The following is a 12,124-nucleotide window of genomic DNA, read 5'->3' on the forward strand; positions in this document are numbered from 1 at the left end:
ATTGTTATTTACAACTTTGATTTGGGACCACAGTTAAAGGACTAACGAATCAGGATCTTAGTCAGAAACTGAAAGCTGAAAGGAAAGAGAGATAAATATTTGAATTAAAGATGGTTGAGTCTGAAGTCTTCATGAAACTATGTATAAAAATAAAATTTGAGGAGGAGAAGACATCTGCAAAAAGAAAACAGCACAATGAATGCAACAAGGTAATAAGAACATTAAATGGATTGTTTAAATATTTTGTCTTCAGAGGGAGAAAAGAGCAACAGTATTTAGTAGGAACATATTCTGTGTTAATGTGATGTCTGTTGCAGGCATGTTGGTATTATAATAAAATAAAAAATACAGAATCAAACAACAAACATATAACACCTATGGAAGAATCAGAAAAAAAAAATGCTTCCTACACATGTCCACTATGTGTCTGTTCTTTATCCAGCAGAACAAAATACCCTTAGAAAAACTGCATGATTGAAACCAGATAACAATTACTTTATTAAACTATTTTTTTCCCTTTGGTTTAGACCAATATCTCACACAAAATTTTGAAAATAACAATTAAAAGGTTTAATTTTACTTCTAAGTTCTATTTTAAAGATTTAATCACGGTCTCAGTAGAAGTATTTGTTTAATTGCACATTGGTTTGCCATCGAGCAACCCAAGTTTAACTTTTCATCTTTCTAAAGGCAATGATAACATATCTCTCTTAGTCCCAAAGGCTTTTTCCATTGTTAGTAATGAGCTTTTCATTGTTGGTATCCCTCTCAGCATTATGGGAATTCTTCTCAATCATACTAATTCTTCTGCATTTATGTTAATAATATTAATCTTTGTTTCCTATCTCTTCTTACACTGAAGAATAGACTGTTTCCATTACAGATTTTTTTTTTTCCCCTTCAGCTACATCATCAATTGATCAAAATATAATTTTGTTTGCTATACATTTTTCCTGCTTGATCTAGCTTGGGATTAAAAATCAAAGAACCCCATTAGTTCAATGTTCCTTTTGGCTACTTTAATTTTCCAAATTCAAAAAAAAAAAAAAAAAAAAAGTAGACCAATAGGCTTATTCTGTCAGTCTAAGCCAGTCTATGTATTGTGTGGTAATATTTCTATTTTTCTATTACATTGACTTGTTAAAGCAGTTTGAACATGAGTAACTGGCCTATGCTTACTTCTAACATTGGATTAGAATGCCTGAATAGCTTTCATGATTTACATGATGCTGATGTTATTAATATTATTAAGTTAAAGTGGTATTAAATTAAAATGTTAAATTGAGTTAAAATGTTTTCAAGTTAAACCAATACACACTCTGCAGACCACAATTCCTAGAAAGAAACAATAAGCAAAAGCTAAATCAGGTAATTTAATAAGTAAGCAGGAGAAAAAAAAAAAGAAAGAAAAAAAAAAAAAAAAAACAGATTAAAAATTCTGGCACAAAAAGAATGAAGGAAAGGACAGAAAGAAGGAAGGAAAGGAGGGAGGGAGGGAGGGAGGGAAAGAGGGAGGGAGGGAGGGAGGGAGGAAGGACACTTTCATTTGTGTGTATGAATAGAATCATAGCATAGAATTATATGATAGAATCATAGATATAACCACGTGTTACTGAACAACAGTTTTAATCCTTCTCATCCCTTTGAACATTTCTTTGACAGCCTATTTGGAGTGTACTTATTTATAGTGATATTTTATGAACCTAAACGCAAACTGACAGTTATGAGCAACTAGATCCATTTTTATGTAAATTACTATATTCAGAAAGCTGTAAGGATAGTTAATGAACCTTACTGATGTTCTTGTTAGAAATGTGTGACTTCGACCCCGATCTCCTCTTTAAGCTTTGATAATGATCATTCCTTCAGAGTTTAATTTGTTTATTGTTTCCCTTCATGATAGTGTAATTACAATAGTCTCTCTTTCTCAAATCATCTAGTAAACTGTTTCTCCATGATTAATTAAAACAACAACAACAACAACAAACAGCTCACCTTAAATAGAAACTAACTAGTCTTTTTTCTTTCAAAGTAAGTTTAGGTAAAATTAGAACTGAATTCTTGGTAAAAGCAATTAAAAATTAATAAGGAATAGAAAAAAATGATTAGAGAGAAATCATATGAAATTAATATGATATTAATTATGCTCATGTCCCAGCTGTGAAATCACTGTGTGTTTACCTCTCAGTTCCTAAGTCAATGTTTTCCTCTTTAATAGGAAATGGCCTAATATTTCAGGGATCTGGGTTATCATCCAACATTAATCACTAGCCTAAAACAAAACCATAAGAAAACTCTTATTCAGATCTTTTTCTCTATATTGAAATAGATATAATGCTGAATGTTTGTTTTGTGTTGCTTTTTGAGAGGTACAAACAAGCAGCTCTGTCTGAAAGCTGTTATTATGTGACAAAATGTATAAGGATCTATAAGGGTCCAATATGACATGGACTGAACTGGATGCTGCCTGTCTGCATTACCCTCTGCACTCCAGACCTACACTGGTTTGGCAAGGAACTGCAAATGAATAGTATGTGAACAGACCTTTAAGCCACATTTTTGTGATTGTGATCTGAAATTTTCTCCAATTGCAAATAAATGTGTTTATAATACAAAAGGTATATAAACACTAATAAAAGCTATTCTAAAAATACACAGACTTAAAGTTCAGTTTAGAATTTTAAAGAAGTGAGAAATGGTTTGTGAGGATATTGTTATGTGCTTTTTTTGATAGAGTATTTTGCAGTTCTTGATCATTAATCATTTCTCTGAGTATTTGTGCTTCCTCAGCTCTGTTCTCAGCCACTGTCCACTGGAGTTGTTCTCAGATACCTAGACACAGCTCTAGTACTGCAATCAATGGCAATCCTTTTTTTTTTTTTTTTTTTTTTTTTTTTTTTTTTTTCCCCACTGAACAGCTTATCTCCTTTAATTTTGAGCAATTTGGGGCAGAAAAGAAGGATTTGCAATGCTGTAGGAAACTCCATATGAATCCCAGTGAAGGTTTTTCACATGCTCTGCTGTTAGCCAGGTGGGCTGCAGGGGAGAGAAGTGCACAAGTTTTGCATTGCTACTGTCCACAACCCAACAAAAACCTCTGAAATTGCAAAGCAATGGAATTAAAATGTTATTTCTTTAGAGGCTTTATTTGACAGATCAAGCCATCCTTATCTATCTTCTTTCCTTCCATCTATAAATATGTCATCCTGGTCAGGGCTTTAATTACAAATAAATAAGACCAGGAGGTCTACGATTTAGAAATCTAAAGCTTCCTTCACAAGGATCAGACAGAGTCCTGGACAATATCTATGTCTTGACCTATCTGTGAGTACAATAAACTGAAATTCTTGCTGTAGTGGAGAGAGAGGGAGAATACTGAGACACATTAAACTCTACAATAACTCAAATTCATGTGTTCTGTTTTTGTTGTTTTTGTTTTTCCAGGACGCCTTTTATTTCCGCAGGTAACTGTGGTTAGTGTTGTTGCTTATTCAAAAAAATAAGATAAAAAAGATAAATTGAATCTGTCAGAATGTGCTTTTCCTCTCCTTCTAATTCCCATCTGAACATGGGAGTTTTTCTTAGAATTCAGGAGCCTCTTTGATTTCTGTTCATTTAGAAGAGTATTTTATAACTCAGGTTAATTGAGGACATAGACTATGGTTGACTCAAGAATTGGTTTAGTAAGATTATGTTTATTAAGTTTATTAAAGAACTGTTTGTCCCTGTAATCATCTATGAGAATGTTGTTTGTGGCATTAGAAATAGATTTAGATGCACTCAGCCGAATTAAATGTTTTGTGTAACATGTAGTTTGTGGAGAGCTGTACTGACTTTTTTTTTATGTGTGCCACTTTTCACATATGCTGGTGCATGTGAGAGGGCAGCAGGTGCTGGAACCCCTTTTACTTGCTGGGATTCATTGCCCTGTACTAACCTTTCCACCTGGCAACCACTTGGTATCTATCAGCATGGCAGAACATCAACAGTGGAAATGGGGTTGTCCCCAGCATACGTGGGCAGTTGGTGTGCCCGCAGGGAGCTGTTGGCAAGACCTGCATGAGAATGTTCTGTCCCTCTTTAGTTGTCTAACGCTGTGTGGAGCATGGAATTTATTGTGACCAGGGGAGTCACAATTGCTGATACACCTGTGCTGAACCAGTGTGAAAAGGTACTGAGATGCTTCATTAAAAAAATGGAGTATCAATCAGGTGCAAATAGTTCCTAGGACCATTTGAGGCAGTTTTGCTTGCTTCATTTCCTGATTCTCTTATTTTCCTTGTAAACTTCTCTTTTTGCTGGGACTTTCCCTAGTTTTATGCTTTCACAATTTTATAGGAAGCCACAGGTCCTGTCTCAGCAAAGAGGCAAAAGATTATTTCTGACTGAATCCCCCACCATGCACACACACACACACACCACACACACACGCAAACCACAAAATAAATCATTTAACGGATTTTTTCTTCCAGTTCTGAATTTATTAGGGGCATTATAAAAATTACCCCATGCAAAGAGGAAAGCAGAATGAATGTTTTCAGAAATCTGAGGAAGAGTTAACACTGTAACTGTCAAGTTCTACATTGTTTTTTTTTTTTTTTTTTTTTTTTCTTTTTTTCACCAGGAACTCTCAATGAGGTTAGTATTTTTGTCACAGAAAATTTTACTTCTGTTTATTTTATTAATTTTATAATTTTACAAAAAATCTGTTTATTTTATTAATTTTACTTCTGTTCTGTACTATTCAATTTTTCTGTCCTAAGACAAAATTGTTATCCCAGGACCCAAACTATGGGTGCCTAACTATGTTAGCTTTCTGCAGACAAATGGCTGTAACCATTTTCAGACCAGAGAAAAAATTATTCCACACTGGTTTGAGTATTGGTCTCACAAGTTCAATCACAAAAATTAAAGTTTACCATCTTATTTACAGCTTTCCACTTGACTGATCATGCCTGAGGTTTTAATTCTGACCAGAAAGTGTTTATTAAGATTTTTTTTAAGTTTTTAACCAATCAGATAGAAACAGTTTTGTGTTATGCTGTGGAATGCTCATGTGTCATAAATGTGTTATAAATAAAAATATAAAGAAATACAAAGCCAGAACTGAAAGATATAATAAGATATAATATAAGATATAACTAGGATATAATTAACATAAAATAAAATAAAACAGAATAAAATGAAATAGAATAAAATAAAATAAAATAATGATAAAATATAATCCAACTAAAATTAAAGGGAAAAATAAAGTACAGAAAAAAATGTGAAATAGTAATCAAGAACTTTTGTGTGACTAAGAGCTGTTGTAGGTTTCTCAGTCAAGCAAAGAATCGAGATAATTTTACATTTTGAGTATTTGCTTGATTAAAAACAAAGCTTTAAAGCTATTGTCTATATATAAAGCTACAGAGAATAGCCATGAGATTTATCAGCAAAGAAAAGGTAAAAAACATGTGATGATGACTAATCAAGGATTGGCAGACATTTTTTAAATCCACATCAATGGATTTAGAGACACTAAATAGTCCATCCATGAGTCTTCTGACTGTAGAAGTCTCAATAAATCAATATGAATATGGACGGAAACCTTTCATAATAGAACTGTGATAACAGTCTCCAAATGGAAAATGCATTCACTAACCTTTGTAACATTTAGAAGGCTGGAAAACACTAATATTTCTAGTTAGATTTCTCAAAATGTATGTGTAGTATTAGTGGTAAAAATGTATGTGTAGTATTAGTGGTACACACCAAACTGTAGGCTACTTTTCATTTTTAGACAAGGTGAGTACACAGAGCAGCTGTGGAGCCTGAGGGCTACCCCTCTGTTTGTCCCAGTCAGGATCTACATAGAGCATTTCCCCTGTCCACCATGTGTATACCCAAACTGCCCAAAACAACAGATTTCTTGAGACAAATTCTAGTGTTTAAATCATTAAGGCATTACTACTTGGCAAATGCCAATTTCTCTTTGAATATCATCTGCTTGAATAAACAAATGTATGAAAGCCAAAACTTTGGAGGCAGTGCCGGTATTTTGAAATGACTGCAATGTTATAAACATGCAGAACTAGATAGGAAGCTAGAGAGTGTGAAATAATTTACTTAAGTGTCTGTCATTTTCTCCCTAGTTTATAGTTCTTCTCTTCCCAGTATGACACCCTTTTTATCACTTGGTGCTGTATTTAAAAAATAAATAAAAAAATCAGCATTTCTCATATAAAATATTCTTCTGTACCCTTCTATTATAGTCCAAATTTCTCAGGAAAATTAAAAATACACTGGAATACCTTTGCAAAACCCCAAACCCCTTCGTTTGGCTTCCAGAGGTAGAATGTAACATTTTGGAGAGCCACTGCTAACCACCCTTAAAATGTAGTGGTATTCAATGTTCTGTACCCCTCCTCCTTGTTTTATTATATAGCTTTTTTTCTTTGGTGTTTCAGTGCTTCAACATTTATAGTCCAGACATGATATTCTAGACTATGAGCTGGTGAGTTGCCATTCAGATTTTTTTTCTACTTAACTACCTATTAAACAATTGATTTTTCTTATAGCCATACTATCTAACTTTAGCTCCGCTGGAAAAGTCATGAGCTTATGATGTCCAAATTGGCTTTAAAATACTTATAATGTAATGTGTTAATTCTCTTAGCTTCTCACTATGTTATCGTATGTCAGAATAAATCTTTGTAATCTGTTCTCTATTTTTCCAACCTTGAACTTGATCAAATGAAAGGTTGGTAATCTCAAACTTTTTAAACTTCATGTTCCCGTGGAATGCACATGAAACATATGCTTATTAGTTACAGGAACTAATTTAAATGATAATGTTTTCAAATGGCCAACATCAAATAAACTTAGGGAGTAAACATCACTGCAACGTGGTAAACAAGCTATGAAGTGCAACTGAGTGTAAAGATAATTATCAAGGGAGAGGGTTTGTGAGTACTGGGCAAGTAAACCAATCTACTTCTGGATAATAATGCAATTTTCTCATGCAGTATGCCAGATTACTTCTCCCTTAGTTCTGCTCTTGCCAAACTCTTTCAGTAATATTATCCATTTAGTACATTTAGTTCCTGAGCCATTTCTGTCTATTGCAAAGTCTGTCAAACTGCATATGTGTGCATATGCACATGTACACACTCCTGCTGGTATTTCATTTTTAGTTGCTTTTAGATGTTCACAAAATCCAGAGTAGTTATTAATTTGTTTCATCAAGGAGAGGCCACTAAACTGTTTGTAAACCAGGGCATGTGAAGAGTAATTAATCTTTTCTTTCTTGGTAGCAAAGATATAAATATTGCTTCATATAAATATTGCTTCAATGTTTAATCAGAGGATTTTTTTTTTATTTTTATTTTTTTTTAGTAGAGTTATTTAATGATTGGACACTTAAAGGGATCTATTTATTTACAGTGATGTTTGTGATCTCTGCAATGCCACGTTTTGTAGACAAGTGGTGTAAAAACATCAGAAAATATTACTGAAGATTTTTATTATTTTCTTGAAATGTATTTCTGCAAGGTATGTTAATCTAACCCACATTTGAAGCATAGTATATAAGCATTCTTACAGTAAGAATATTTTCTTTCTATCAGAGAGATAGGTGTTTGTAAATACCTATCATTCAGCTCCTTTCATCTGACAAACTCAGTTAGTTTTCAGCACTCAATTTTTTAACATTAGAAGTTATTTTTACTAAATTAATTTTACAGATTTGTGAGATGATTTTTGTGTATTCCAAACAGATCATGACACATTTGGAGAACAGTGAGAATTTACAGAGCAATCATGTCTTTTTGGAGTAACTTGGCCTATGGAATGTAGAAAAAAAATGCAAAGGGTGCATGATGCACCTACAGCCTGTTTTGTTGTTGTTGTTGTTGTTGTTGTTTTTTTCCAAATACATTCTGAGTTAACAACCGTTAGCAATTAAATGAGCAATGCACTCAAAGTCAATTCCAAGCTGCTTACGCTGTAATCCTTATGTGGTAACCATCTGAAAGGAAACAACTTTTACCCCAAGTTAGAATTAAGTTGTGGATATAGTGCCAAGTACAGGAAACAGTGAGTTAGGACCTTGCTGATACATGTCAACAAGCTGCTGTAGCTATGTAACACCAGTAAATGTTGAGTTAAGTCAGCCTAGGGCAAGAAAGCCAGATTTACTTTTGCTCAGCAGTGGAGGATGCACCAACACTCTCTACATGTCCTCTGAGAATGAGCTTCCTTACAGAGGGGCTCAATATCAGCCCCAAAGCCCTGGTTGGTTACACTGTCTATCACAGAGAAATAACTGCCTTTCAAGGAAAAGCACATCTCTCCTTCACTGGATGCAAATACAGAATTTCCCAAAGAATCTACATGTATCTGGTATACACAGATGGTATAAGATTCATTCCAGGACCAATGAAGAATTAGTCATGATCAGTCAAAAATAAAAGCAAGTGATTCTGCCATTAATGATTAAGGTCTTTCTAGTTATTGCAAAGTTATGGACAATTTTATTAACATACTGTTCAAAACTATTGGTAAGATAAATAAAATATTGCTTACAGTCCTTGCCATTCTGTATTTATTTCACAGGGAGACATCCTGAGATTACAGGGTTCTGGCACCAAACCCGAGAATTGAAAAATGATACCAGAGACAATTTTATTAATGTTGTGATATATTTCCCAAACTCTGCTTCTGTAATTACATTAAGCACGTGCAATGGCATGGAATGATAGAAGATATAATAGGTATTTTATTTGCAATGATTTGTACAAGATATGGCTGGCTTCTCTTGCAGTGTAACTCTCCCAAGTCTATAAAACTTTACACCATGCTATTATCACTGTCCTCTTTAAACAGAATAAGTTAAATATGTATTTTAACTTGTAGGCACCTAAATTTTCATTTTAGAATCATTTTCCACATATACAAAAAGGAAATCTGTTTAATTTATTTTCTTCCTTCTTCTTCTGCCTGCATGAAATGACTGAAATGTTCTTTAAGAGTAGATCCAGAGACATTGATCACATATAGAATACATAAGTCAAAATATGGCCTGAATAATGTATTGCAGAATTCTAAGAGCACCGATAACTCTTACTAACAGGGACTTGATCTTAAAAATATTAGTGGTTTTAATAAATTAAGTGAATCACCAGGACTCTAGTCATATAACAGTATATTGACCGGTGCACCAAGAATCAGGCTGAAAAGCCCTGCTAATGACAATCCTGTAGGCCTAAGCAGTTAGTATTACTAACACAAGCCATCACATCTAAAAAAAAATTTGCAGTGAACAAAAATAAATATCAAGAAGATCACTGCTATTTATTATATACCTGTCACCTTTTTCTATATAGTCTTGCTGCCTCCACAGAACATCTGAAACTATTTTTGCAAACATTTTTACCTGTTCTACAATACCATGATTGTTCCACAGTCACCAATATGCAAACAGATATGTACTTCAGTGTTTAACCTTCAACTGCTGTTCACCAGCATGTACCCTTTTAGTACATCAATGGTTACTTCTCCAAAACCCTGTAAATTATTTTTTTTCTTGTCTTTCATTTTTTAAGGAGGGACCTCCTAGTTTTTGTTTTTGCATTTACTAGGCTCAGAGTTCATCTGTCTCATTTGTCTTGGATGGCAGGTTAAGACATTTTAAGTTCTGAAACTTTAAGTAAGTTTCTGAAACTTAAGTAAGTTTCAGAACTTAAGAACTTAGAACTTAAGAACTTAAGAACTTAGCTAAGTTCAAGCAAGGGTGTGACAGAAGGGTACTGGATCCAGCTCAGGATTTTGCTCAGGATCCAGCAAAAAGTAGAACTGTCTATATTTTCAAAGACAAATTTATTTTCTTTTTTTTTTTCTTCTTTTTCTTTTTTCTTTTTTTCATGAAGAACAATTTTGTTGTTGTTTTGTTCTTTTGATGGAGGCTGAAAACTACTGGTGGACTGCACAGGTCACGTTTTCTGTGTTAACTCTTCTGGGGAGACAGAGCAATAATGCTTGCCCTGTATTGCTCAGTGATAGATAGTTTCAGTTCATTAGGCAGGTTCCCTTTATTCCAAGCACTGCAAACTAAAGAAAGTCAGTCTTCAATTGCTATGGAGATGTTTGTTCACCTTGTTCCTCATTCACTCTGACTGTGAAAAATAAGTCTACTCAAGAGCACACAGCAGTGTAATTGACTCTATAGAGCAGCTGTCATAGGGGTTTTACTATAAGAAATTATATTAACCTTCCCTTTAAACTTGTTCAAGGTAATAAGTCATTGTTGACATTCACAATTCATGCAATAAAGTATCTTAAAAAAAAAAAATGGAACTTGGCAAATAATTAATATCGCATGTTTGTCATGCAAATTATGCCCATTTTTAAAAGTGATTTACAAAAGTGAGGTAGGACTAATTCTTTCATTTTTATTCCTCTTTAGTTTTTATCCTAAACATCACTGTTAAGATAAAATAATGCTTTAGCTTTCTGCTTTCCTAGACAGGATTAAGTATCAATTACTAAAAATAATTTTATTACTATTACTTTAATGAGGAAATAAATGTGGTGTTTTTTGTTGTTGTTGTTGTTGTTTGTGTGTGTGTGTCTGTGTTTTCTTTTTGTTTGTTTGTTTTGTTTTGTTGTTGTTGTTGTGGTTGGCTGGTTTTGTATTGTTTTCTGGCAACCATTATGAGTGCTGCCAAAAAGGGTTGCTTCCTGGAAACACTAATCCTTCCTCTGACATGCCATTTTTAGTTATATTCTCAGTTAATCAGAGTGCATTTTAACACACCTATAGGTGTGTTTATTCTGAGGTATAGGTATGAATGTAAGGACTGCACTGTAAAACATTTTTCAGAAATTCACAAGACACCTCATGACAGTCTCAGATCTTGGTTTCACTCATATTTTCCTTAATTCATTCAGCTGAGAAAGTCCTTTCCACAAACACCACTAATCCAGAAGTAGCCAGCAGGAATTAACCTCCCCTGAAAAGTCAGCTCCCTTTGGTATAGATTGCAGAATATTTTTTCAGTGAGAGATACTGACCTCTTAAATGTTCTTCTCAATAGCCCAAGATGACCAACATCTCTTGTCTACACCACAGTGTCCTGTGCAAGTGAAAATAAACACGCAGCAGAGGCGATGAAAAGATGTAACTTCTATCTTGTGGAAGTAAACACAGGACTGCAAAAAGAAAGGACCATGCCAGTGATCTTCAGGATACATAGTAATGGTAGAGGATGACACTGTGGAATATCTTTTGGACTCAACTGCAAATAAATATTGCTTAAAATAAATCAGAAACAGGAACACAGCCTGGACTGAAAACAACCAGTTTTTTGTGTCTCCAAGTATGTGTTTCTCATGACAACTCAGTTTTCAGTTTATTTCTAGCCTGCCAGCTGCATCTCATAACCAAGCCACAGGGGCTGGCTGCAACATATTTGTATCCAATCCAGCTACAACATCGGAAAAAGTCATAGGGTTCAGGGAATCTAATTATATCCTTATACATGCTTGTTGTCATGGTCAAATATGAGGCTAAGTAGGACTAAATTTTAATGTGGATTTCTAAAACTGAACAAGAGTCATTCTGTTCAGAACTGGTCATTGGCAACTAAACCAATTTAACTTGCTGCTTTATGCAGTCCTATATGGTAACATTTTACAATAAGTGTCTGCCTGGTTGAAATGGAAACTAATAGCCCATTAGCACTGTGACATCTAAACCCCAAGAGGGGTGTAATTTTTATTTTGTTCATTTGGTTAAGCTCAATTTACATCAAAATTTAGCTGTGAATAATTAACATTTCCCGTAAACAGTTTTGATAGTCTTCGTATTTTGTTTAAATTAGATAAATAAACAAATGCACATCCATACACATAAATCTCCCTGCTTCTTTCCATTGATTCAAGCCTCTGTTATAATGTCCCTTTGACAACACAGTGCTGTAAACTTTCTTGTAGCTGATTTAAACACTGTACCTTTCTTCTTGCTGCACCTTCTAAAAATACTTCTGACACCAGGTTGCTATGTTTAGGATTATAAAAAGAGTGGAGTGACTCATTGAATGTCTAATTCTACCCATTATAATCTTGCCTCCTGGTTTATACTATT

At 33.9% G+C, this 12,124-nt stretch overlaps 1 long non-coding RNA gene across 2 annotated transcripts in view; it reads right to left on the reverse strand.

Annotated features, from left to right (window-relative positions):
• The window catches only part of LOC137848485 (uncharacterized), a 61,865-nt gene extending 50,503 nt beyond the window's left edge, over positions 1–11,362 (reverse strand). For both annotated transcript variants that reach the window (XR_011091385.1, XR_011091384.1), the window contains exon 1: positions 11,053–11,362. This is a non-coding gene — a long non-coding RNA (uncharacterized lncRNA). The remainder of the gene's footprint in view (positions 1–11,052) is intronic.
• Positions 11,363–12,124: the final 762 nt, after the last annotated feature.

Source organism: Anas acuta, chromosome Z (genome assembly GCF_963932015.1).
Source record: "Anas acuta chromosome Z, bAnaAcu1.1, whole genome shotgun sequence".
Lineage (NCBI taxonomy): Eukaryota > Metazoa > Chordata > Aves > Anseriformes > Anatidae > Anas > Anas acuta.